General features: G+C 44.9%; 1 protein-coding gene across 6 annotated transcripts in view; it reads right to left on the reverse strand.

Moving 5' to 3' along the window:
• The window catches only part of DCTN1 (dynactin subunit 1), a 1327898-nt gene that overhangs the window by 1060021 nt on the left and 242266 nt on the right, over positions 1 to 25611 (reverse strand). The window contains exon 1 of one of the 6 annotated variants that reach the window (XM_069632342.1): positions 16282 to 16405. The exons of the other annotated variants lie outside the window; for them this stretch is intronic. The gene's annotated coding sequence lies outside the window, so the exon portion shown is untranslated. Of the gene's footprint in view, positions 1 to 16281; positions 16406 to 25611 lie in introns of those variants that run through there. 6 annotated transcript variants of the gene reach the window in all.

A 25611-nucleotide genomic window follows, 5' to 3' on the forward strand; every position in this document is an offset into this window, starting at 1 on the left:
GGTCCTAATACTATTTGTGTAAAATGTATGGATTCAAGGTTGTCCAGAATGGGTTGTGTCATAGGGTAATGTGGGACGTCAAACCAGATGTTGGAGTCCCCTGGCAGTGTGAGGGAGTGGTGAGAGACCAATATGGCAGCTAAAGAGTAACAGAGATTTTTAGTGAAATGTCTGTTGTAGCCCAGGAGACTAGATATAAGTAGGAAACTGAGAAGAAAGTTTACAAGGAGGGATTTGCAGTCCGAGTTGAAGGCTTGTGTCTCAGCGTGCGAGATGGAGAAGTAGGATTGGTTTAGGATAGGAATGCCACCTGCCCTGATGGTTCTATTGTGGAGTGGGGGGAAGGGTGGGAGAGGGTTGGAGCAGTGATAGTTGTCATGAAGGGGGTGGAGGGCGAGAGAGGGGAGAAAGAGGAAGAAAGAAAAAAAAAAAGGATTGCGAGGTCAGTGTCCTCTGGGTATTGGTGGTGTAGTGATTAATAGAGGTGTGTGAGGGGTGAGAAGAGGAGAACATGTTCTGAGCTATGAGGGGATACAGAGGTGAGAGGAGGGGTGGGAGAGTAAGCAGGGCTGCGACTGGGAAATTCATACTTATTTCCTGTTGTGATGGAGTGGTCAGTAGACAGACTTCTAGGCTCAGTGGCGGAGTCAGGGGAGCAGTTTATAGAGGAGCCACGGAAGTGGTGTCTGGTGCGAGTGCCATGTGTGTTAATTGGCTGGTTGAAGCATGATTTTCACTTGGTTGTGTGGCCTGAGGGAGGCTGTGTGGCTTTATGTGTGGGAAGGGCAATGTCATGGCTCTGGAAGAGATAGGGTGAGGTGCAAATGTGCAAGAAGTGTCAAATCGGAGTAGATCACCATTTCAAAGAAATAACTGCATGTACTACGGTAAAGGTCCTGAATTAACTGAAACATATCTGGGTCAGCTGCAGATAAATGTTTAAAGTCTTGAGAGACTCAGCCCTTCAGCCTTACAAGGTCAATAAATTTCACTGTATTAAACCGCAAACCAAAAATAACTATTATTACAGTGGTTAGAGCTGGGAGGAATTCTGCATTAAGCGCTATATAAAAAAATGTATACTCAGCAGTGTTGACTTACATACAGCTGTAGCACTACAAACAGCACTTGGCACTACTGAAAACCCACAAGGTAAATAAACATGTTTGTGGCAATGTCTACAAAGTACAAAGATGGCATAGAACATCTAGAAAAAATGTGGCTTGAGAGGTTTGACAATATTATTTCATAAAACCACATTGTTTCTCTAAATGAACGTGCACCTGGTGGTTAATGCAAGGATCAAGGAACTCCTAACTACAACCCCATCCACAAAAACTTGTCTCTGTATCAGCCTCTAAACATCTTTTAAGTGGAAAGTGTCAAAGGAAGGAGCACTGCATAGATAAGAAGCCTCCCTTCTAGGAGGTCAGCTTGACATAGATATGTGGAGTGCTCCATCAAAAGATGGCAAGCAGTAATTTAAATAGGCTGGCACTATCAGGCCCAAATATCTATGCATCTTTGAATTTAAAAAAAAAAAAACAGAGTACAAGTACGCTAGTTTCACTCAGGGGCTAAGGTTAAGGCACGGATATGCCTGCCTGCCCAACCATGTAAGCAGTAGGTTTGGTCTCTCACTAAACACTCAATGTATAGGAAAAGGCCTGGTCTGCTTTTATTCAAAACAGTTTAGGATTTCTGGTTTTGACAGTTTATCCTTTGTCAATGTCAGTGTTTTTCCAGTGTTTATACAAAACTTAAAAATTGTGTATATCAGTGCTTATACATTTTTGCAGAAAATAATGGAGGGCAACAGTATTTTTCAAGTGTATATGAAAAACACGCATTTAATAACATACATACTTTTTGGAGTAGAAATATCATGGGATATACAATGTACTAAATGGACAGGCTATTGAGGTAACAGTCTCTCAAAAGGGGTAGCCAACACGCTTCTGCTGAGAAAACCAACAATAGATGTCAGTATGACACTGGCTCTGGATAGGGTGGTGTAGGCAATTTAGTGTACTCAATGATACCATTTATCAATATCTAGATTTTAGATTCTAGATTTTGGTGCAGGTTCTATGTGTGAGGGCCTATGTTAAAAAGGAAGTGCAGGGGGTCCTAATTTGCATATGTATTGACATCAGTGTGAAATCACAGATAATTCAGAATAGTCACCGTTATTTATGGCGCAACATATGAGTGGGACATGAGTACAATGTGGACAGAATCAGTTCTAAGGAAATATTTGGTTCTTAGGACTTTTCCCAATTAGGTCACAGTGAGATAAAATGATTTGCTTAAGATCACACAAGTTAAGTGGTGATGCAGGGATTTGAGCATCGTCTGAAACATAGAATTTTGAGCACATACATCTTCCAGGCTCTAGTTGGTAAAAAGATACGTTTTTGTCTTTCAAGAATACTCTATACACAAATCATAATAAACCACTCCGACACACATACATTCTTGTAGAAATATGTTAAGAAAAAAGAGGCTAATTGTAGATGTGTTTGCACCATCTTGCACAGACGCCTGAATGTATCAGAACGCTAAGCAGCATGAGTAAATGTACTTTCAAGACATTTGTACGTCAATATGTTGATACGGTCACCTTGGTTAGTCATTATTTTACACATGCATTCAAGTGGCAACTAGGGAGGGTTGGCAGAGCCTCAATACACTAGAGAAGGAAGAACCTTAAAAGTGTAACAATACTGTGCAGCAGTGTACTTTGTCCCTGACTTCTTAGACACCCACATCTCTCTTACCCATTGCTTGCCTCGTCTCAACATGTGTGCAGGAACAGAAGCAAAGTGCCCAGGAACACACATATGCAGATACAAAATTACATTGCCTTTATTTGCAAAAGAAAAACATGATTGGTCAGTGGCTGGCTGGTGGCTGTTTAGAGGAAGTGTGGGAAACTTCATTTTTGGGGTCAAGTGAATTTGTAGATGCACAAATGACTAGAAGTTGGTTACAATTTATTTAAGCAGCCCCTGTCCACTGACGATATTTTATTTTACAAGAAAAACAAAAAAAGGATGCAACAGAGATTTGGCAGTTCCTGAACATGTCTTATTCCAACACAGACCCTCCAGCTTATAGCGATTTTGCGATCCCGCAAAATGCCGCGAAAACGGCCGTTTTGCGCAAAATGCCGCAAAAACTGACGTTTTGTGCAAAAACAGCATCTTTTTAAAAAATTATTATTTTTTTTTTACATTTTATTTAAAAGTAATCTGCAAAAATTACTGTTTTAAAAAAAAGAATACTCGGGGTGCCAGGTTCTCAACTTTTTTTTTTACACAAGAAATGAAATGCGCTAACACATCTCATCACTTGCGCCCCAAAAAAGTGCAGCCCAATCCACAAGGGACACATGAATGGGCACATTTTATATGCGCGCCCATTCAGATGGCCTTTTTCACCTCCTTGATCAAATACAGTGGCGTTTCTGTCAATTTAAAAGCGCATCCCACATTTCCAAGCAAATTGCACTTTTAAATGTGCAGAAATTGTAGGCAACCCTACGCGCACGGGATGTGGGGCTGCCACTGGATGACAGGGTCTTTCCTGACCCTGTCATGCATTTCTTTTAAGGTATGAACCGCTGCTGTGTCGCTTGCATTTCTGTTCCTCAAACAGGATAGAAATTCATTTTTTGGGGTCGCATTTTACAGCTGCAGGCACCTGGAGAGCCTGTCCCTGTGAAAGGCGCTGGGAGCTTGCAGAACACTGTCGGGAGAGCGATTCTATTAAAAGTACTGCCCATTTTGATGACAAAAATCTATCGAATGTTACAATTTGACCTTTTTCGTCCAGTACTATTCGATCGATTTTTTTAAATACTGAACATGTGTTGCGGGGGTGTCACCCGCTCCCCATGTTCAGTATTTTTGATCTAGGGTGGTTGCAGAAGTGTTTTCCCCTTTTTCCTCAAAATTGGAGGCGAGGACAGAAAAAAAAAGAAAATAACGAAAAAGGGACCCTGCGGAGTCGGATCCGACCCGCGTTAGAGGGACGGATCTGGCACCGCAGGGTTGCAGGGGAAGCGGCAGCGACCAAGTAGTTAAGCAGTTAAGTAGGGGAGGGGGTGGGGTGGTGGTGAAAGGTACATTTTGGGTTGTTTGGCTGAAGTGCAAATCAATTCGCAGCGAAATTGACTACGGTCAATTCCGCCGCAAATAATTACACTTCGGTCAAACAACCCAGAAAACCATTCAAGGCAGCTGGCCAGCGCACAATTTGCGCTACAGCTCAAGCCTGTGGAAATGAGCCGGTAACCTTTGAGAATAAGGTGACCTGCTCATTTCCAAAAATGGGTTGTCTAAAAATAGCATATCCTCCGTTCTTTTTTTAAATGCCCCATTATTTGAGGAACTGGGTCAAAATCCACATTTTAAAAAAAAATAAAAAATGGTTACGCTATGAGAGAGGGAGAGTGATGGGTGAGATGTGAAGTGATAGGCAAGAAAGCAGAGGGAGAGCAGTGGGTCAGAGGAGGAGGCGCTGCACAAGAGAGCAGAGGAAGCAGTGATGCGGTGGGCGAGAAATCTGAGAGCAAGCAGAGGTACAGAAAGTAGAGGGAGCGTGTGGTCAGTGAGCCAGAAAGAAGAGAGGAAGCGGTTGGCAAGAAAGAGGCAGTGAGCTGCAGATTGGGAAAAAGGATGAGGGAAGAGTGCGACAGAATGGGAGAATGGATGCAAGATGCAGAAGCAGCACAAAAGAATGAAGGACTGTATATTGCGGGAGGAATTGTAGAGTGTAAGATGTGAGTTGGGAGTATGAATTGGAGTTTGGCAGGGGCTGGGCAGTGCAAATTGTGACTTGACAGTGTGACATAGCACATGAGTATTTGTATGACAGAGTGAGAGGTTAAGGAATTTAAGTTGTGCTGGAGAGTTGGTGAGATGTGTGTTGGTGAGAGAGGTGTTTGGGGGATTGGAGAACATAGAAGGGGAATATTTTCAGCATTACAATTGATAATGATCAATTTAGTTAATACTATTAAATAGGCATGAACATTAAACCAGCAATGTAGCCAAATCAAACACTGTTCTGCCAAGCCAGAGACATCTGGGACTCTTCCTATTAAATTAATACAAAGGATACATAATAATGATACCCTGGCTCTCTTGTAGCCTTGCACTCTGCCTATTTCCTGCAATGTGGCAATCTTACACCCTCCAGTTAGTACAAAATGTCCCGCAAAAATGCCGCAATAAATAAAGGTTTGTGCTGCAAAATTTGGCATTTCATGCCGCAAAATCCTGGAAGGTCTGACTAATATATAGGATTAGTCACAAAGACAGCCTGGGGACACAAATAGGTATGCTGCAAAATCTATTTTGCATCCTTGCTTATTTGACAAAAAACGTATTCTTCGGGGATATTTTTAGGAATTGTTGCACAATTTGAGATACATTTATACTTGGGGGAATGTGAAGTCATGTTCAAATAAAAAAGGCTCAAAGTGGGATACAATTGCTCAAAGTACCACACAGACATTTTTTTCTTTTTACAAACAAATCAATGGGTCATACATGTGTTGGTATCTGTGCATGTCTTATTCAAACCCTTCATTCAATAGAAGGGGGGGTCTGGGTGATAAATAGATACACTGGAAAATCCATGTTAAACAATTGTTTGCAAGTACAAATATTTGTCAGTGGTTAAAAGAATTTTGTCAGATGTGATGTAACATAAAACGTGCAGCGTTTCTGAATAAGGTCTGGGGACAGGAGAGGATGCATTGGGAGAAAAAATGCAGGCTTACTTGGAGGGGTTTAGGTAAGAGTAGGGCTCTTCTCCTCTTTGTATACCAAGCCCACCTATTGCAGGAAATACATCTTCATCCCTGCAAACACCAAGGCATCACTGGGATGGACCAAAAACAGTGTTCATCGGTTTAAACCGAGGAGACACTCTTCCTCCCGCTGGTGTTTTCCTGGGTCAATCAGATTCAACTGAAAATTGGAAAGCCTAAATATAAATAAATGAAATATTTAAAATACAATAGGACCCATTCCTTCTGCCAGATGCAGTCCAATACAAAATTGCCACCTAAAATGATGCTGTATGTATGAGTTCTCAACACCCCGTTCCAAGAGCTGGTGCGGGGGGGAGTTGGGGTGTAACGGCCCGCCAGCTCTTCCCTTTCCATGGCGGCCTCCAGGAGGGGTGGGAATGAGGAATCCAATAAACAGGGTGGAGGGGGGGGGGGTATGGTGACTGGAGGGAACCAGCTGCCAGGCGGCATGGAACGCAGACTGAGATTGCCAGTTTCAGCCCACATTCCAAGCCAATTGATTGGATGGCTCCCCCACGTCAACGTGCTAATGGGTATTAAAACTCAAAATCACATAGAAAGAAAGTTTTGGGAGAGCAAAAAAGGGAGACTTGACAGGAGAAAATTAGATTGGTGCTTCATCAGGTTAGCACTCATAGAACATCTGCTTAAAGTGGCCTTTTCTAGATGGGGCTCAACGCAGAGGCCTTTCCTAAAACGGAACAGATTACATGAGATACATTTTGGGAGCTGGTAGACAGGCTGAAAGGCTGACCCTATCTCGGGGAATTAAGCAGGAAGACGGGCGATGTTCCTACATATCCTATGTAGTACAATAATCCCAGTGCATTTCGTCAAAGGAATTAATGAAATCACGCACAATAAAGAAGAGCATTTAGGGAACCTTGTTTACAAGCTAAATCAATTAAGAGGGAACGGACCTGTAAATGAAACTTTTTAGAAGTACATTTATAACAGTTTGCCCTAGAATCTATAATTGTACGTGGCTTATTTGTCTATAAAAGTAACAAATTATCAATATATCTGGGTGAGCGCAGTGCACAACATATCGCACCCAATGCAGGGACTGAAACTTCATGCCCATTGCAACCCATAGTCTACATTACAAAACTTCCTGAATAATGCCTTCTACTCCTTACTGTGGAATGGCAAAGGAGGATAAATTCTCCCAGTCAGTCCCAAGAAAATAAGGGCAATTTAAAAAAAAAAAAATCCAGGTAACTGCCTAGAAATAGGAGTCTGCCCTAAAAGGACACCTAATTTCAATTAAAATTAATTTGTCGATTCCTCATCCATTTCACTTTCATAATTGCAGACATGTGTGTCACTAATCCATCACGTTTTGCTCTCCAGAATAGAAGAGTAATTATCAAAAGTCTTGTCCATGGTGCTGATGAAAAAAAGAGTTGGGTCAGGTCACCACATACATGCGACACAAATATGGCACTTTAAATGAAAATTATTTAGAAATGAAAGTAGTCTTATTTAAACATAGAATTAAGTATTTATTTTTGATTATCTACTGATATTAGAAGATCCCATTTTTGTGGAGAACAGTTATTTATATTTGAATACCTATGCATGGATGTTGGTGCAATTATACAAAGTTAGATTATGAATGCCAACATAATGAACAGCAGGCAGGAAGCAGTTTCATGTCTAAACAAGCCGTCTATATTACAATTTTCGATGTATTCATAAATCAGAGTCACAGATTAAAAACAGCCTATATCTTGTATAAGACTGTTGAGGGGTTATCATGGTGGGTGTATTAGGTTATTAACATTCTCCGTAATGTACAAATAAGTCAATATAAATCACATATACACCTTCATATGTCTTCCCTTCCTGCGGACCATAATCAAGAGATGTAACCCAAGAAGACCGAGGTCCCCCACTGTTACCCAAATTATGGGTAACAGTGGGGGACCTCGGTCTTTCCACACACCTGTGGCCAACAAGGATGCTGCTCCCTCCAACTCGGTTGACAAGAGAGAAGATGGGGGAGATGGAGTGAGCCCTTGGTACTGCCAATTTTACTCACAGAGCTACTACATACTTTGGGCACACTACCTAGTCCTTTCTAATGGATCTCCAGCTGCTCGTCTGGAGGAGATGATGTGCTGCTCAGATATCTCATCACCTTTTTGGAGCGGTCATCAAATCTAGATGGCATTCCTGGTTAATAACTTGGGTGAGGCTTCCCAGAGGGTGATACTGCTCCAGCTCCCATTTCTGGGACAACTGTTCAGTTCCAAGATATGGGATTTGGTTAATAATGCCCAAGATGAGAACAAGCGGTCTACCACCATTAGATTCAAGCCTTCAGCCCCTCGCCGCAGAAGGGGCTACAGCTATCAGTACAGATGGGTGTCTCGGCCCTCCAGAGGACATGGGGACCTCCAAGCTGTCGCTAGCAGGGGAGGAGTACTTCAAAGCCCATAATATCCAGAACAAGGACAGCTGCCAGACCTACTTGCAACTCACCAGGCTTTCCATGTTCCCCAGGTGCTTGCAGAATTGGAGGAGGTTGGGGGGCGGATAACATGGAGAGACTTCTACTCGGTTTAGAAAGAGGGGGGTATCTAATGCCTTAGCAGGGGATACAGTTGAGGTGGATACAGCCTTTCGTCCCCCCCCCCAGAAACAGAACAAATAGTTACACCTTGGCCCAGAGACTCCTTAAAGAGGAAGGCTCTGCAACTGAGCATTCAAGACTTGATTTTTATGGGGCTGTGACTCCAGTCCTTCGGAATGGAGAGGACACAGGGGTCGTCTCAATCCTATTACTAGTGAAGATTGCTCAAAAGCATGGTGACCCATAATAGATGTGACGAGGGTGAATGTATTTATCAAGACCATGCTGTTCAAAATTGAGACTCTCCAGTCCATCATTCCCACGGTGACTGTGGACAAAACTTCCTGACCTCGGTCGACTTAGAGAAAGCTTATTTCAGGGTGCAAAACCTGCACTCTCCACTAGCTATTGGCAAGTGATATTTGACTCTTGCAGAGTTAGAAATGGTGCGCAGTGCGTGTATAAAAAATAATTGAGGTGACGAGTGACTATGGCTGGCTAGTAGCTTGCAACTTGAATTCTTGACCCATGCTTATTTCCATGTGCCAATCCATCCAGCTCAAACTGTTCCTGCATTTCTCAGTGGAAGGGTCCCAGTTCCAATTTTGGGTACTTTCCGTTGGCCTGAAATCGGCACGAAGGTTCTTTCCCAAGGCTCTGCTCCCCCTGGGATCCTTCACCAGGAGGGATTTTCAGGAAGGAATTTCTCTACATCCGTACTGGGATGATTGGCTGATCCATGTGTCATCCATGGATTAGGCCACCCAGGTCACAACCCTAGTCTGCTCTGCCGTTTCACAGTTCAGCTGGCTCTTCAATGCCCGCAAGTCATCCCTGTCCCTGAACCAGAACCTATAATTTGTAGGATGTTCAATACAGAGCAAGGAACACTCTCCCTTTCCCCTGCCAGAGTATCCAAATTGAAACTCCTCACTTTTGCTCCACTAGAGCCTCTGCACTCCAGTGGATGACTGCACAGGCATCTGGTAGCTAGTGTCCTCATTCATCCCCTCAGGCAGTGGACTGTCCATCTGTCTCACTAGGAGGCGGCCTCCCAGAATTACATCCAGACAATTTCAAGGAAAAGAAAATGGAACAGTGGCTGGCAGATTCCAATCTTCTGCCCTATTTCCTACTGGCTCCACCGAGACCCTCATTCCCACAACAGAGGCCAGTGAAGGGGGTTGGAGTGTCACATGAAATCAGGTTTCCATCCCTGGGAGAAATCCAGCGTCCGCAATCAGAGATCTTCCAATTGGAGAAAACGGTCAGCAATCCGGGAGGTATTTGCGCTCTTGCCCTCCTTCTCTAGGAGAATCCCATTCTTTTTCACACAGACATACAGGCATCCAGGGTTTACATGGACCATCCGTGAGGGACTCGATAGGTCTCCTTTCAGGAGGTGGTGCTTCTGAAAAGGGTCTGAGGGATGTTCATCTCTTCCCACTGAGGGCAGTCTGTTTATCAGGCATCCGGAACAATCGGACATATACGCTCAGGCACCGATTTCCAGCAAAAGTAGAATATGCCCTGTCCCTCAGCACCTTCAATCTTGTATGCTCCCAATAGGGTTCCCCCTTGGTGGATCGCTTTGCCTTTTCATCACACATATTCCTTCCACTGTTCTCCCTCTCCACAGATCCCAGGGCTCTGGGAACAGGTGCCCCCTCATCAGCCTGGCCCTGCATCTGTGTCTGGGCGTTGCAACCCTTCCCACATGCCCCCTTATTCAAAGACACCTGCCCCCACATCAGGAGGGAGGGGTTTTGGATCATTCTTATAGCACCCCAGCGGACAAGGAGTGCTGCTTCCCCCACACCCATCTCCATCGACTCTCCTCTGCAGCCCCACCATCTAAAGTGGTTAATTTACCCTCTCCCAACCTCTTTAGGCATCTACGTTGGACAGCTTGGCTCATGAGGTGCTAGGTCTAGAGAAGGAGGATCTCATCCATGCACTGGCAGTTACCAACCAGGACTGAAAGAGGCTCTCTACACTGGACTGCACTATCGTCAACTGACAAGCAGATTCACTCTTTGTCTCCTTTGGTCCAGGAAATGCAGTGAAGAAGCCCTTTTGTGGTTTGTGAAAAGGGTGCCTTTCCCTGAGGTAGGATGCCTCATTATGTTAGGACAGCGATGAGGAATGGAAGGACTAACAGTAATTGGGTTACCAGTAAGTAATCTAGGCATTAACAGGCAGCAGCAAACGACTTACAGCGGCAGATACAGAAGCCTTCCCTGCCCAGATCACTATACCCTCATTATGAAGACAAAGATTTTACTGCACTGCTCAACAATTACACGGTCCACCTCTCCCAATGATTGCCATCTCTTTGTGAAACTAAACATCCTCAAAATTGGGGTCGAGGATGGATGTAATGGACCAAAGGAAGGCATAGTAAGTGAAGGAAGAGACAATAGAAAATATTATTCAACATCCTGGCCTTAGAGAGCATCCAGATGTGCACATGCGTGCAAACGTGCCTTGCGGGTCTAGGTCCCCAAACTACGATTGGATAAGCAGGAGCTAAAGGCAACTCCTGGGTATCCAGGATTAACCAGGGGCTGCCATAGGGAAAGGAGGAGCTAGTACATAGCAGTCTACAAATCCAACTTCCACCCAAGATGCAAACATATCATTATGTCCATTATTTAAACCTCGTATGCTTATACCTTCAACAGGGTGTGTCCAAATGTTTATTTATAAGACTGTAATGCACAGAGATAAATTCGTATAGGTGTTTTCGTTTAACACCAGTAGGCTCGGGAGCCAAAAGAAGCTCCTAATCACTGCTGGTGTCAAGATAACCAGGCTCTTCTAGGCTACAAGCAGGGGCTAAATAGCTCACAACCCCCTTAATTTGGAATCCTGGAGTACTAGGGTTGAAACCTAGTAAGACCACCCAATGAGTTAAAGCAGTGATCTGTGTGTAGCCTACAGGCCATATATCCAGCACCTGGTGAGAGGATACATGTTTGCTTGTGGTGCCTGGACCTGTAGTCATCTCAAAACACCCCAAGAAGGTGCCCTTTTTGATTCTCAGCACAAGTAACTGATAAACACCAACACCTCATTTATTCTCAGGTCAGTCGGGAGCATAGAGACAACTTTGTATGCCAATGGCTAAAAAGACCAGAGTGCACCAAACATAGGCACAATGACAGTGGGCATGCAGGCACTTGGAAGGCCATCACACATAGACCCACACATGAGCCACTATTTAAAAAATTGCCCGCCTCTCCCAAATGCTCATACAGGTGTCTACAGAAGAGTTCTGGTTTTTCACTGGCAGTAGCAACACACAAACAGGTGCTGTTGCCGATCGGGACGCTCAATGAGTACCTGCACTTTGCCCCAACTATTTAAAGTATTAGTGCTAAGCAAAGACTTTCCAGCATGGCAAGAGTGAAGGTGCGAACTGTGGAAATGGGGCAAGAAAAATTTCCCAAATAATATAATATATAATTGGTTATTTATAATGCACTTAATGTATAGGTTTCTAAGCGCGGACCCAGGGATCGAACTGTGTTGCTCCGCATCCTTTTGCTTCCAAGGTAAGCACATTGCCACCAAGCTATCCTCCCGAGAAAGCACCCAAAGAAGGTATCAAGGCCTAAGTAGCCATCTTCGTGGGCTTCCATGCCCCACAATGACAATATCATTATAGTCTAGAGCAGCTACAGCTGGTGAATTTGTAAACTGAAGGGGTGTAAACGTATTCCCCTGTATTGAACCAAGAAAGCGCATCTGAACAAATAAAGTGTTGCTTGGTGTTTTTCTGCAGAACCTTTTTTTTTTTTTTAAGAATGGGTTGAAATCGTACACGTCACAGCAAATTTCAGAAAAAATATATAACCATGTACAATTTACACTCTTCTGCAGGACAAAACCTTGAACAGCCCAATAGATACAATGTCACCATCATTAAATAAAAGCATTTTGTAACAGGTGTTGGTTGAGCTGTCCCCAAAGAAAAACCACCAGGTCATACTCAATATATGCCACCATTGCTACACTTTCAAGCACGTTCTTCTCAAACCAGAGCATGAGGTATTTCCCAGTCATGTGTCCAACGAAATGGACTGTAATGAGGCTGGTCTCAACAATACCTGGTCTCAACAATAGATGCCAGCATGGCCCCTGCAGAACACAGTTTCCTGCTGCGAGTTCTCCCAAAAAAGCCAGTCACGACAATATTTGTCTGTGCTGCCCATATTTCATGCTGCTAGTGCCCCAATAAATTCCTGTAGTTGACTCAAAACATGCCCATGCTGGCCCCATTTCTTCAGCCAGTCGCTCTCAGTCCCCACAACACCTAAATACACGTAAGGAGGAACATACTAACGTTTGCTTTGCCAGTAACAAAATACCATGCCATATTAAGAAAACATGTACTGACTTGACTGCCTGCATTAATGTAGGCGAGTCTAGCCATGTAATTATTTTTGCTTTACCATAGATGCCAGTAAAAAAAAAGGCATTGATATAGTAAGAAAAAATAGCCAGACAGGATGCACAAAAGTAGACCAGTTTAGCTACGTGATGGCACTCATAAGGTTTGCTTTACACCCAATGCCAAGAAAAAAGGCCATGCCTCCAGTAGCTCTCTAAAATTGGAAACCCGCTCCCACTTCACAAACTCTGCACAGCCGCACACACGCTCTCGTTCACACAACATAAACTGTGTCATGTATCCGCGCTTTCATGCAGCACTCGGACAGGTCCTTCAACGCATGCATGCATGCATGCATGCATGCATGCATACATAAAAGCAAACATGCGCTCGTTTACACGTGGACCCATTCATACAAGGTCACTCCGGCAGTTCCCTCCATGCATGCATACTAACATTCAAATGTCACCTCTTGCTCGCACCCTAAGCATGCCGCCGCTCGTGACGACCGGTTGCCCTGCCCCACCTAGGGTGTGCTGACTGGCAGAATAGGAGAGGACTCCTCTGCTTTAAGTCAGCACCTATGCTATTAACACAATAATGAGAGGCGGCAGTGCCAGACTTCAACGCACCACCGACCTTTCATTATTGTGCACTGAAAAAAGTAGAAGGGGAGGAGCCCCCTCTCCAAGCCAGGCAGCACAGTCCCCCAATGCAAATAAAACACTTGGATAGAATGTGGTGCCTCCCATTAAGATGAGATGTACCCATGTACCTAGAATTCCCCAATGATGCCTTTTGGACACAAAACACCACAAGAAAACATTTTCAAACAGGGCTGGTCACAAGTAGACGTTTCTGATGGCTTGATCCAAAATTCCTCGATTTGGTCTCAAAACACGACCTTTTCGGGTGGGACCAACGCAGATTTGCATATGGTCTTTCCCCTTTCTGTAATGGCTTGGCAGGTGAAGAACAATGGTCTGGAATGTTGCCCAGAGCAATGCCAAAGGTTAGGATTAATTCTAAACCTTCCAGCCATCACCTCTTGTTTGAATCAGACTACAATTTACCTGGCCTGTCTGGCAGACATTTCTACATCTAGAGATATCGGGAGGGAGTTACCGGAGGTCATTTAGGTAGTACTGATAGACAGTGCTTTAAGAGGGATAAAACATTGATGGGGAGGGGGTGGCGTTCTAATGCGTCATGATGCAATATTTGGCGGTGGGCACTAAAAAGGGTCTTGCGCAGCCACTAATCCCAAGTAGCTAATTAAGCTTTTAAAGAGGAGTGTCATGTGTAATTAATGGAGTGACCTAACATAGCCAATCGAGTTTACATATGTGCAATGAAAGGGCAAAAATTCTGGCTAAACAGATTTAAATATGGTTAATGTTTGTAAATATTTTGACCAAAATAAATATATTCAAACATGAAAGAGAACATCAAATCAAAAGGGGTCAGTACACTATGCAATCCCATAGTTCTATCTAAAGAACATAGTTCTTCTAAAGGAAAACCATTATTTATATATACCAATTAAAAGCCTTCTAATGATAATACTTTAATACAATGTATGGCAGAAATAAAACAATGTATTCTCTTATAATTTCCCTTTGCAGTTTGAAAAATACCTAATTTCACATTTCTTTAACTGATGTTGTGATTCTAAACATTACTGAAGGTGACATCTACTGACAATGAGCAGTACTGCCACTCATATTTGTAAAGGAATTTGGTGAGTGAGGTCGGTTCGGAGAGCCCTGGCAGAGCCCTTGCTCAAGGGCAATATTTGGAGACTGACAGAGCTGAGCCCTGGTCCACATATAGTCCTGCTGCTAGAGAGCTTGCTGGTCCAGCAGACTAGGCACTATGTTTTGGTTGCATTAGTAAGGAAAGGCCATGTTGCTTCTGCTGCTGCCATTGGGCAAGCTCTGTATGAGGGGTGGGTGACACAGAAATATTTTAATGATACCATTGTAACTGGTGCTAAGAAAATGTTTCTGAAATATAAATGTTCATATAAGACAGTGAGAAGGGATTTGTGCTTAAGAATGTCACATGTACAGAAGCCAATATCTTTACACAGGATACTTCTGAGAAGGTAATAGTACAGTAGGGAGGGTACGAGGGCACTGCAGAACCGAAGGGTAGAAAGAAAGAGTAAACTTGAGGAGAACCACCTCCGGTTCCAGAAGCACCTCAAGACATCCCTCTTCGATTCTTCCTTTTCCACTCTTCTCCCATGCTTATCTGCTTTCTCTCTCAGCACCATTCAGGCACCCTGCCACCCCCTGCATTGGGGTCTGTATCTGTACCCATGCAGTCTCCCACCCACTTCTCTTCGGCACTTATCAGATTAACCCTATCTGCCTAACCTAGCACTTGCCACTTGCTGGCTGCACTACCACCTTTATTTATTTATTTATTCTGCACTTTCCTCTTTCCCTTCCATGCACTTTACCCCCTTTCCCATTCCACGGACTTGCGCGTTCTCAATGTCACTGGGCCTAGTAAGATTGTCGTTTTTGTTCTCCCCTGCTCCCCTCACTTTGCCTGGTTGCGCTCTGAAACACTTGTGTACGAGCGCGCTACAAATAAAATATCATTTCATTTTAGATAGTGGGGGGGTGGTTGCTATCGCAGATGAGCGAGCAGCATAGTAATGAGGGTGGGCTGAGAGGTAGGAAGAGTGCAGACAAGATAGCTGGTTTGGGGAAAGGATGCACTAGGGTGTCAGAAGAGGGGATGGGCATACAGGCATCCCTACTGATAAAAGGACTACCAGCCATATTAACTCCCTAGCCATAGACAAATGGGGGTAAGCAAAAAAATAAAAATACTAAAAACGTAAAAATGGAAACAGCTGTCACGTAGGATCCTGTCCACTGCTCACACCCATATCTTCAAGTGTATGTTCAGCCGGTAAAATATCTTAGCGGGTTGAGCACTCGCTGCTGCGATCTGAGCGCGGTCTGCAGATCGCAGATTCAAATCCCGGCGCGGCCAACTCAGCCTTTTATCCTTCCAAGGTCGATAAATGAGTACCAATTTCGGTTGGCTGATATTGTATGTAAATATGTGTTCTGTAAAGCGCTTTGGGTTAAGGCGCTATATAAATAACACATCATTATCATTACCCCAAGGGTACCAGCAGAGCAGTGTATACCAGGCAGCATCTCTATTCTCACTGCTTCATCAAAAGAGAAACTTGAAAAGTTAGAGATGCACCTTCTAAGTTGCATGAATTATTAGGTGAAGAATAATATGCCATTGAAAGGAGATCGGTTTTGGAGTGAACACGTTTACTTGCTTATGGCATGGATGGGCGCGGTGGTCCTGCCCCTACTGTCGCAGGCGGGCACATCCATTGGGAGAAGGTGGGTTCCATCCCTGCTGCTGCTGCTGCCTGGCAGTTGCCAGCAGTGCAGCCTCGGGCACCCACCCTCCCTGAACATTCCAGCCCTAACGGTCACTCACCCAGCGAGCGAGCGCGCGGCCCTGTCCAGCAGCAGGGACACCCCCAGGGGCCGCTTCTCTATTTACTTCTGACACGGGCCAGGCTGACAGGGAAGGCAGGCTGTGGGCGCAGCAGGGGCGGCTTCCTGGAGAAAGGCAACTATCGCGAGAGCACGGGAGCTGGCCATTCACCGAACAGAGAAGCCTCGTCTGCCGGTAGCCGGCGTGCGTTCCAAGACTCGTTCTGGAAAGGATGAGCTACATGTGTTCCATTCCCTCAGCGGGCGTTACAAGAGACCGACAACTCGGCGAGACATTTCGGTTATACAACAAAATGGACAATCATGCTGTCATTTTTCATGAACGAAATTTTATTTATATATTGAGCACAGAAGTGTCATCACAGTTACTCTGTTGACACTTTTGTGCTCAATATATAAATTAATTTACGACACAGTATAATGAGGCATTAAATAGTAAGTCCATGAACTTCTAAGAAATTGAAGCACATGTTAATTTCCCCTGTTTGGGCCACTGTTTAGGATGCGTTGGTAGTCCAAGATGGCCGCCAAATTGCAATGCTTCTGCCCGGGAGTGTCAGAGTCGACGCCCAAACGCCTCCAGTTGCTAACGCGCCTTCACACATCCCATTGCCACGCTTGATCTACTAGTGAAGAATAAGGTGCAGCCTGCAGATCACGCAGAAAGGCTGCGGCCAGGAGCAGATAAGCGTGAACAGGAGCAGAAAATCGCGCAGATTATATTTCATTTTTTAAAATGTCCCAAACATTCCCACGTTAAATCACTAGTGCAAGCAAGCAAGTATTCGACATGCCAACAGTGTAGGCATAGGACAGTGTCGGCCTGGTGTCAAACATAGCTCTCAACTCACACGCTTTTGGCGGGTGTCACCCGCCTTGTAAAGGGCTGACTCACCCGCCAAGCCTCCTGCACGCCCATCCATTTCAATGGGCGTCTCACCCGCCAAAAACAAAATCTGGTGATTTCACCCGCCTTTGCAACAGAAATCGTTGAGAGCTATGTGTCAAAGCCTTTAATTTTTACATTTTGGCGCGTTGGTTACATAAGCCACCTAATCGCTAAAACATTGATACTGTAATGTAGGGTGGACAACTTTTTTGAGATCCTTTTGCGGGACACCTGCCCACAAGGTGGTGATGACGTCACAGCGTCATTCAGGTTTGGCCCGCCCCATTTGTAATTTATGTTTAAACATGTTAATTTAAACAAAAAGAATAATGGGTTTTAATAATATTACTAGCCAACTCGAATGGCTACGCTAAGGAGCGGAGCTGGGACGGCAAAGGTTCACATATTTCCTAACACTGTTTTCCGAAGCTCCTTTAGGTTTCATTTTATATATCATTAGTCCGGTGTCCAGCGTTTGGTCTTGCTGAGTACGCACATTAAGCAAAGAACAACCTCGCCATCTAGTGATTTTACCTCTGATATTTTCTGTTGTTAGTGGGCCGCGGCGGACAGGGCAGCCTTGTGCGATTATCATTCGTATGCACCCTGCCAAGCTTTCAGGTTAATCTGAATCCATTTAAAAGACATCCATTGGTTCACAATGGCTTATACAGTGGCAAACGGCCACTTGAGTTTGCAGAGTGGCTGTGCTGGACGCAGGTTATCCTGGCTTGCTATCTCCCGAGAGTCACACTCCAGGGACAAAGCAAGTCGGGACAACCTGCGTCCTGCGCAGATACTCTACAAACTGCTCGACAGAGTCCCCAAATACAGGACGATCCCGCAAAATACTGGACAGTTGGCCACCCTATGTAAATGTAAAAAAAGGAGAAAGGGCAGTTAGGGAGCATTGTATGGCATTGGCATGGCAACTTGCTGATGCTTGCCTATGCAATTGCTGAAGCACCATCTGGGCCTTGATCATCTCGCTCACGTCTGCCGGCCTGCTGCTGTAGTGGGGAGCTATACCAGGCCACAGCGGCAGAGGCAGTGTAAGCAGCCCTTCTACCCCGCTCCCAACCTCTTGCACAGCGCAACACAACAGAGCCTTTTTGTGAAGCCAATTAAGAAGTGTTCTCTCCCAGCACTGCTTCGTGGGTCATGAATGCAGCAAGCCTTTTTAGGCTGTTGATTTTGTAAATACCTTGATTTCGGTAAATTGGCCAGAAGCGGGTCGTTATACTGGTCAGGTATTAACTAAGAGGAACAGACACAAGGCATTAATTTAAGGGGATATAGCGAGGGCGTGTTTCTGTATCTCCTCATGCAGGTCGGGACTGTTTACCCTGAGGTCATTGGAGGGGTGGGAGGAGGTACTTTTAGAACGAGGGGTGGTTTCTCTCGCAACGCACACCTGGCAGGCACTTCTAGATTTTGTGGGGAAGGGCTAGACCCATTTTTCAAACACCATGGCAAAGGGAGGCAGCCACAGTTAAGCAGAAGTAAAGTACAATTCTAAATTTTAAGTGCAGTTTGGGTAAATTAAAGGTAGCTCTCCAGTTTGGCCCCATCTGCGTAATGCGAAGGCACAACAAGCAGCACACTACGCTATTCAATCATTTAGGAGCCAGCAAAAATTGGTTTACAGTTTACACACCTGGGAAGGTATTGTCTGTGAGGGGGTTAATATGGAAAATCAACAAAGCAATACATTGTTCTTTAAGGCTGTTGGAATATTTGTTTTAAAATATTTTGCGGAGAGGCTTGTGTCTCGCACGTGGATGCAACACTATGCCCTTAGATTTGACTAGGAGGTTTGATTATTTTGATTACTGGTGATATTTTGGGAAGTGGGCCACTGAGTGCGTGCACTGATTCTTTATGAGAAATAGCACACTTATTGATATTGATATTTTATTTGTATCGCGCTCATACACAAGTGTTTCAGAGCGCGACAAGGCAAGGTGGGGACAAGGGAGAAGAAAACAACTATCTCACTTGGCCCAGTGACATTGAGAAATTGCAAGTGCGGGGAAGGGGGACAGTGCAGGGGTAGGGGGAGAAGTGAAAAGTGCTGAGCAAAGGAATAAAAAACAACATCAGTGGTAGTGCAGCCAGTAGGTGGCAAGTGCTAGGTTTAAGGCAACATACAGGGGGTGCCTGATAAGTGCAACAAAAAGTGGGTCTGTAGGGTTACAGATACAAATCCAAGTGTAGGTGTTGCCAGAAGGTAGTGCGGGTGCATGGCACGATGAGCAGGTACCTGAGCCCGAAATCAGAGGATAACCAGCAACGCGATGCCGAAACAGAGCAGATCAAGGGAGAGGAGGAGCGAAGGCAGAATCAAAGAGGAAAGTCTTGAGGTGCTTCCAGAACCGGAGATGGTTCTCCTCAAGTTTCAGAGTGGCAGGGAGGCTGTTCCAGAGGAAGGCCCCAGCCGAAAACAGAGATCTACCCCCAGCTTGTTTCTTTGAGAGACGACTGACCCTGAGGGAGTTTGAGGTGGAGGAGCGAAGAGCTCGGGAGGTAAGGTATTTACAGAGGGACAGTTGAAGGTATTTTGGGCCCAGGCACCAGAAAGCCTTGTGGACAATGCAAAGGGTCTTGAATTAAATCCTTGCAGCCACTGGGAGCCAATGAAGAGATTTCAGGGCTGGAGAGATACAATCCCAGGGCTCGAGGCCAAGGACAAGTCTTGCAGTCCTGTTCTGGATGAGTTGCAAAGGGCAGAGAGTAGAAGCAGGTAGATTTAGAAAGGGGCTGTTGGAATAATCCAACCTAGAGAGAACCAGGGCTCGTGAGACAGCAAGCTTTTGGGGGAAGGAGAGAAAAGGCAGAATACCTCTGAGGAGGTGCAGTAGGAAGTTTGACTTTTTAGAGACATCAGACACGTGGGCAGAAAAGGAAAGCGTTCTTAGCCTCGCAGGTAGGGGTAAGTGGAGGGCCAAGGGAGGCCGGCGAGAGAGTGACAGAAAAGGAGGGTGAAGGTGTGCCGATGAGGAGGATCTCTGTCTTGCTGGCATTCAGAGATCGTTGGCGGCACACCATTCCTGAATAGCAGACATGCAGTCAGAGATTAGAGAAGGAGAAGAGGTGGCCGAGGGAAGCCTGAAAATGACTTGAGTGTCATCAGCATAGCACTGAACATTGGTTGGAGCAGAAAACAGCAATGCAATGGCCGAGAGTTGCCAGGTATTGGTTGAAAAGCCAGGGTGAGAGGTTAGACCCAAGGGGAACACGCAGGTAGAAGGCGAGATAGAGGAAAGGAAGGACCCAAGTTGGACCTGGGAGGGTGAAACAGAGAGAAAAGAAGTCAGCCAGGCCAGAGCATGATCAGTGATACCCCCATTGTCACAGAGATGATTGAGCAGGATGGTATGGTTAACTGTGTCAAAGGCAGAAGAGAGGGTGAGTAGGATGAGGACAGAGGGGATATTAGAGTCAAGGTTGGAGAGCAGTTTCCGTGCTTCAGGCAGCTCTAAAGCCAGACTAATGTTTGTGGACATTTGATTTATTTTCTAACAAAAAAAAAGAAACAATTAATAGATTTTTTGAGTGCGACCCTAAATACATATTTCCTGCTGTGGAGAAGCCACACGAGTTGCAGGTGCAGAGGTCACTTCAGGTGTCATGACAGAGTCTGTTCTGGCTTTCCCGGGTCTAATGGAGCATGTTGATCTGGCCCTGCCATAGGAGGTCCAAAAATATCAGCGACAGGTGGGAGAGAGGTAGCTGCTCAAAGGTAGTTCTTGCGAAATCCATGATGATAGAAAAACCTTATTTAAGTTTAGTGCCACCCCGTACCACTCAGTACTTCCAGGTATACTCATTATATGCAACCAAAACCGAGCCTTCAATTATTCCAACTCCCAGGTGCAGACTCTCACAGGAGTCATAGCCCAAGGGAAGTGTGCACAGGGCTCAGATGTTATGTAGTGGAGTTTGGAGAGGTTTTGAGATCGTTTTAAGGAGGATGATGCTTGGAGAGATGGATGTCATTTGAGAGGAGGAGTTTGAGGAGTAAGAGGAGACTGGAGAAGTTAAGTAGCCAAAGTAGAGGAGGAAATAATTGGATAGAAGCATTTTGATGAGGAGGAACAGAGTATAATCTTTTTTGAGGAGGAGGGTTGAAGTTATTCTGAGTAAGAGATTAGTGAAAGATTGGGTGTGGAGGAGGCTGGTAGGAAATATTTGAAGGAGGGTTTTAGTTACATTGAAGCAAATGTTAAGAGACGTCACTAGAAGGTGGAGACAAACAAATTAGAGGAGGATGTCAGGAAACGCCATGATGAGATGCGTGGTAGATGGGCCGGGAAGACAGCAGCAGGTATTCTAAGGAAGAGAGGGATATTGTGGTGAAGATGGAAGTGGAGCACTGGAAGAAGGTGCTGGTAGGAGAACCGAAGTAAAGTATCTGAAGGGAGTGGCAGAAGAACATCAGAAGGGGAGGTGGGGTGGAGTCTCAATACGGTTTTGTAGGAGGGGGCTGAAGAAGAGTATCAGCAGGAGGAGCATGCTCAGGAGCATGAGGGTGGGGCTAAAAAAGAGCAGAGTTGATGAAAGAAACTTAGGTAGGTTTGAGTGTGAGTGTGAGGTAGGTGATGTCCAACAGGAGGTGCCCAAGAGGGGAGTGAGGGTGGAAGAAGATGTAAGAACCTTAGGGAGGTTTGATAGCATTGGCTAGGTGATAATAAAGCAATAGAACCCGAGGGAGGGGGGCATTAACCGATCAGTAATGCCCCCTCCTAGGGTTCTATTGCTATTAATCCCTCGGCACGTTGTACTGGGGGACTAATAGTATTTTTACTCAAGTTTAGAAATGGTGTGTCAACTGTTTCACGACTTGCGCCCCAAAAAAATGGCTGCCATGGATTGTGGCGAAGGGCCTACACGTAGTCCCTCTTCCTTTCCATGGCGGCCATTGAAAATATATTTTTTTAAAGAAAACAAAGAAAATGGCCGCTATGGAATGGAGTGATGTGACTACACGTAGTGCCTTCTCCCTTTCCATGGCTGACGGGTATCGACCTGCTGAGGGCCAATCTGATTGTAACAATCCGACTGTCCATTTGCCAGGTACTAACACCCTATAGAGTCCTCACTAGATTGGACTGCATTCCAAGCTGCCTGCATCTGCATTCCTCTCAGCCCTTTCCTAGCTGATAGGGGGATCTACCTCTTTAAAAACCAGAAGTTTCAGGAGGGTGAAAACACTAAGGCTGGGGGAGAACAAATCCTGAAATGAAAGAATCAGAGACGCTACAAGCTACAGGGCTCAGGAAACACCTCAAAAGCCAATGGAGGAAGACCCAGAGACATCCCCAGAAATAGGCTGTGCAAAACCCAGAAACTGAGTTGGGATTCCACTGGAACATATGTTCAACGCACCCGACAAGGGTCTTTCATGCAAGTGAATCCAAAGTTTGATTTCTATTTCTTCGAACCTTTTGATTTTGACCAATCCTGCACCTCTTACCCTAAAATAAACACCAAGTCAAAAAAATGTTCAGTCTTGGTCACATTTCGGATATGTGTCACCTTGTTATTGGGCCAAAACTAAAAACAGCAAACTAGGATCCAGACACCAAATTTGGTGGCATGCAGAAAAGAATAAGAGTACCTTGGTACAATGTATCCTTACACCAATCCAAAAGCCTAAATGCAAAGCAATATGTGGCAAATTGGCTTTGCCAATTTACAGCCAAAAGTAATTTATACAAAAATATGAAGTGAGTTGTGCGGTTTGAATCATCAACATCCGTGTGTGGGTGCCCAGTGTATTTGTATTTTGTATTTTATTTATTTATATAGCACAGAACCAGGCCCAGAGGCTACCGGGCGCATATCTTCAACAGTGGTTACAACATTACATGGACATGGTGCAGATCATGGGAATCCCAAAAGATAGTACAAAAGTACAGGTAAAAAACATAGTACAGGGCATAGGAATCAAGAAACAGAGCAGATAAGTCAAGCATACATGTCAAATTAGGGTATCAGCTATTCAGTAGGACATGCAGTCATCTGAGGTGGCTAGCCAATGTTTAGCTTTGAGTTTAAATAGGTTGAGTGATGATAGATTTCTAATATTGAGAGGCACAGAATTCCACAGTTTGGCTACTTAGACTGGGAAACTAGTTCCTCCGGCTGTTTGGAGCTTGAATCTGGGGATGGATAGACCTCGGTTATGGGCAGACCTGAGTGTTCGAGGGGGGGTATATTGCATGAACCGCGAAGCTAGGTAGATAGGGGCTAGGTTATGAAGGCATTTGTAGGTGAGGGCAAGTGATTTTAGAGAGGTCCTTTGGGCGACTGAGAGCCAGTGCATGTTCTTCCTGGTAAACGTGATATGTGCTGATCTGGGGATGTTGAGGGCTGCTCTAATAGCGTTATTTTGAGTGATTTGGAGTTTATTGAGGTGGCATTGGTTAGTGCCTTGATACAGTACATTACAAATGTCCAGTTTGGATATAACCAGAGTCCTAGCGAGGGTAATGCAATTCTGCGTAGAGAGGAATGGGCAACAGGTTGTGATCAACTTACATGTGTAGGCTGATGCAGCAGCAACTGCATTGGCTTGTCTGTGCAAAGAAAGTGAGGAATCTAGGTGAATTCCCAGGGTTTTTGTGTCTTTGGATACTTTAGTAGGGTTGCCATCGATATTGAATGAGCTGGACAGGGGGTTCAACTTGTTGAGTCTTTGTTGTGTGCCTAGAATGAGGAGCTCTGTCTTGTCATCATTAAGACAGAGCTCATGTTGTGCCATCCAGACTTGGATGACAAGGTAGATGTCGTTTAGTGATTTAGAGTCAACAGAGTAGTCGCCCGTGATGGGAATGAGTATCTGGGTGTCATCCGCCTAATTAGTGTAGGTGACACCCAGATAGTCAAGCACATCAAACAGAGGTTTAGTAAACACATTATAGAGGGTAGGTGAAACGCACGACCCTTGCGGAACCCCACCGGGGACTGGTGCTGGGTCGGCTGAGGAGGTGGGGGAGAATACTCTCATGTGTCTGTTGTCTAGGAATGATCTGATCCAGTTGGTGGTGTTGTCAGAGAAATGTGCTGCAGATTTCAAATGTTGACAGAGGATTTGGTGGTTGACCAAATCGAAGGCAGCAGATAAGTCCAGTAGGAGTAGTAGTGGCAGTTTGCCATTGTCTTTTAGATCCTCTATTTGGGTTTTGAGGTCCAAAAGGGCTGTTTCAGTCCCGTGTTTGGGTCTGAAGCCAGATTGTCTTGTACCCAGCAGACTGTTTGTTTCCAGATAATTCTGTATCTGTAAGTAGGCTGCCCTGTCTAGTATTTTTAGGAGAAATGGGACAGTAGTGATGGGCCTGTAGTTGGACGGAGTCTCTGGATCTAGGGTAGGTTTGTTTGTAGGGGGATGACCCAGGCATCCTTCAAACTGTTAGGGACCACCCCCGATTGAAATGAGGAATTGATGAAGGAGGTTATGAAAGGCGCGAGGTCATGGGCTGATTCCTTAATGATCAGTGCCGGGCAAGTGTCACATTGACCATTTGAAGGTTTTTGGGTACTGATGATTTTTTCAACCTCACTGATGGTGAGTGGTGTAAAGCTGAATGAGATATGGGAAAATGAGGTAGTCATTTTCGGAGGCATAGACTTAGTTAGGGGTGGAGTGAGAAGGGTATTTTGTTTGGCCTTAATTTTGGATTGCAGGGTAGTAATTTTGTTAAGCAGTGCGTTTTGGATGTTATTACACCACATACTGTCTTTGATGCAGGAGTCGGGGACGGGTGAAGGAGATTCTAGTTCTTTAAGAATTTTAAATAGCTCCTTAGTGTTGGATTCGGCTTTCAATATACGTTGGTTGTACGTCTTTTATTTGGCTTGAAGGATAGCTTCCTTATAGTTGAGTGAGGTGATGAGAAGGGAGTCTTTATTCACCAAGCTAGGCTTACTTTTCCAGAGGGCTTCGGCCTTCCTCTTTTCCTTATGCAAAACTCTCAGCTGTGGGGTGAACCATGAGTTCAGATGAGATCGCTGTTTTGCTTTGCGTATTTTAAGAGGGCTATAGACTCAATGGCTTTAAGTAGGGTACGATTGTAGATGTCTACAAGGACGGTAGGGTCCTTATGCTGTAAGGCGCATTTGTTGAGGATGGGGAGAATGAGCGGAATCAGTTTATCCCTGGTAATGTCCTTTTTATTCCTAGTGGGTATGGCAGTGGCTGTGGTAGGTTTGGGCTGGAGGTTGGTGGCTGGTAGATGGAACGTAATGATGTGATGTGATGGTCAAACCAGGCACAGACAGAGTTGGATGTGATTGTAATGTTACAGTTAAGGTCAGAAATCCAGTCGAGTGTTCTGCCCTTAATATGTGTGGGTACGAGAATATGTTGTTGGAAGTCTAAGTTACTAAGGGTGGTAGCAAACCTCGGTGGCCATATGG

This window comes from Ambystoma mexicanum, chromosome 6q, assembly GCF_040938575.1.
Source record: "Ambystoma mexicanum isolate Mex_15411 chromosome 6q, UKY_AmexF1_1, whole genome shotgun sequence".
NCBI classification, from domain to species: domain Eukaryota; kingdom Metazoa; phylum Chordata; class Amphibia; order Caudata; family Ambystomatidae; genus Ambystoma; species Ambystoma mexicanum.